The sequence below is a fragment of the Colobus angolensis genome, unplaced genomic scaffold (genome assembly GCF_000951035.1).
Source record: "Colobus angolensis palliatus isolate OR3802 unplaced genomic scaffold, Cang.pa_1.0 Scaffold142, whole genome shotgun sequence".
Classification (NCBI taxonomy): domain Eukaryota; kingdom Metazoa; phylum Chordata; class Mammalia; order Primates; family Cercopithecidae; genus Colobus; species Colobus angolensis.
The window spans coordinates 3435790-3438393 of NW_012114511.1; the positions used below are offsets into that span (position 1 = coordinate 3435790).

General features: G+C 43.5%; 1 protein-coding gene across 1 annotated transcript in view; it reads right to left on the reverse strand.

Annotated features, from left to right (window-relative positions):
• CDC23 (cell division cycle 23) overlaps nt 1-2604 on the reverse strand; it is a 45276-nt gene that overhangs the window by 28407 nt on the left and 14265 nt on the right. The window lies entirely within an intron of this gene.

The following is a 2604-nucleotide window of genomic DNA, read 5'->3' on the forward strand; positions in this document are numbered from 1 at the left end:
CTCAAGTGATCTGCCTGCCTCAGCCTCCGAGTAAAAAGTGCTGGTATTACAAGTATGAGCCACTGCACCCGGCCAAGCTTTTCTTTCTAAAATATTTTTTCAAAATAAAAAGATGGAGAAAAAAGAAAACTTTAAAAATCTAAACCAACACACTCATAAATGTATATTGTTTCTATAAATGTAGTAGAAAGTTGAATAAGCTTTGGTATTAAGGATCTAGATTCGGCCGGGCGCGGTGGCTCAAGCCTGTAATCCCAGCACTTTGGGAGGCCGAGACGGGCGGATCACGACGTTAGAAGTTCGAGACCATCCTGGCTAACACGGTGAAACCCCGTCTCTACTAAAAAATACAAAAAGCTAGCCGGGCGAGGTGGCCGGCGCCTGTAGTCCCAGCTACTCGGGAGGCTGAGGCAGGAGAATGGCGTAAACCCCGGAGGCGGAGCCTGCAGTGAGCTGAGATCCGGCCACTGCACTCCAGCCCGGGCGACAGAGTGAGACTCTGTCTCAAAAAAAAAAAAAAAAAAAGGATCTAGATTCAAATTCCGACTTTTTGATTTCCTGGTTTCAGGACATTGGTAGGGAGGTTACTTAGCTTCTCTGAGCATCCATTTCTTCATCTGTAAAATGAAGCCAATAATACTGACCTTACAGATTTGACTTGAGGAAAATGTGAGTCACATAAAATATCCAGCATTAATCTTGGCATTCTATTCCTTCTCCCGTCTTTTAAATTCCTACATAAATGCAATTTACGTGCAATTACTTTTGCTTTTTGTACTTCAATAAAGTTTTATCATAATTTAGTATTGCTGAAGGCACAGAACACAGCTATAATTCTCTAGGTAAAAAAAATTAGATAATGTCACATTTAAGTTACAAACATACAATCCTTGGCTGGGCGCAGTGGCTCACACCTATAATCCCAGTACTGCAGGAGACCAGGCCAAGAGGATGGCTTGAACTCAGGAGTTCAGGACTGGCCTAGGCAAAGTGGTGAGACCCTGTCTCTACTAAAAACACAAAAAATAGTTGGGTGTAGTGCTGTGTGCTTGGGGTCCCAGCTACTTGGAAGGCTGAGGCAGGAGAATCGCTTGTTGCAGTGAGCCAAGATCACACTACGGCACTTCAACGTGGTGACAGAGCAAGACTCTGTCTCAAAAAAAAACAAAAAACAAAACTTCAATCCCCCAAATTATTTTTTTTGAGACAGAGTCTTGCTCTGTCACCTAGGATGGAATGCAGTGGAGCGATCTTGGCTGACTGTAACCTCCGCCTTCTAGGTTCAAGCAATTCTCCTGCCTCAGCCTCCTTAGCAGCTGAGCTTACAGGCACCCGCCACCATGCTCAGCTAATTTTTGTATTTTAGTAGAGACAGAGTTTCACCAGGCTGGTCTTGAACTCCTGACCTCAAGCGATCCACCCACCTTGAACTCTCAGCAAAGTGCTGGGATTACAGGCATGAGCCACTGCGCCCGGCCCAATCCCCCAAATTCTAAGGATGAGTTAATTAAAATTTGAATAACTTTATTTTCCTCATCTTTCTTGCCCCAAACACCACCAGCACAAAACTGGAACGAAAACATATTCAGTGCTTTCTTCATTGGATCAACACATCCTAAATATGGCCATTTAATTTAGGATTCTGGGGACCCTTTTCACATCCACTCACCACTTGTTTCTTTCTTTCCCCCCAACTCTTTCACCTGCATTATGCCTTTTTGAGTAAGAAATACTCATTACTGTTGAGTGGGACAAAAAAAATCAAGAAAGGCATCATCAGGAAAACAAAATGGATTATAATGAAAAGCATTCAGGTTATACAAGCCTATGTATACATGCATATTATAGGCCCTGCATAAAATATATTCATAACAGCCTATATATCTTTATAATTCAGGAAGTTTTACTATTTGGATTATATTATCTTAAATTTTTTTGTTTTGTTTTTGCTTATAGGAAGAATCTGGAACGTTCTACTGAAAATTACATATAATTTAGAGGCATTTAGCATTTGGCTGAGTTTTATTTTGTTTCACTTTGAGACAGGATCTCACTCTGCCTCCTGGGCTGTAGTGTAGTGGCGCAATCTCAGCTCACTCCAACCTCAGCCTCCTGGGCTCAAGTGATCCTCCTCCCACCTCAGCCTCCAGAGTCACTGGGACCACAGGTGTGTTCCACCACACCACCATGTATTTCTAGTACAGATGTGATTTCACTATGTTGCCCAGGCTGGTCTGGAATTCCTGGCCTCAAGCAATCCTTCCAAAGTGCTGGGATTACAGGCATGGGCCACCATGCTCAGCCAGGTTGAGTTTTTAAACCAAGAAGCCACAATTGGTCCTAGTCACATCTTATATTCAGCACTTTGGGAGGCCAAGACAGGTGGATCACCTGAGGTCAAGAGTTCGAGACCAGCCTAGCCAACATGGTAAAACCCCATCTCTACTAAAAAATACAAAAAATTAGCCAGGCGTGGTGGTGAGTGCCTATAATCCCAGCTACTTGGGAGGCTGAAGCAGGAGAATCACTTGAACCTGGGAGGTGGAGGTTGCAGTAAGTGGAGATCATGCCATTGCACTCCAGCCTGGGAAACAGAATGAGACT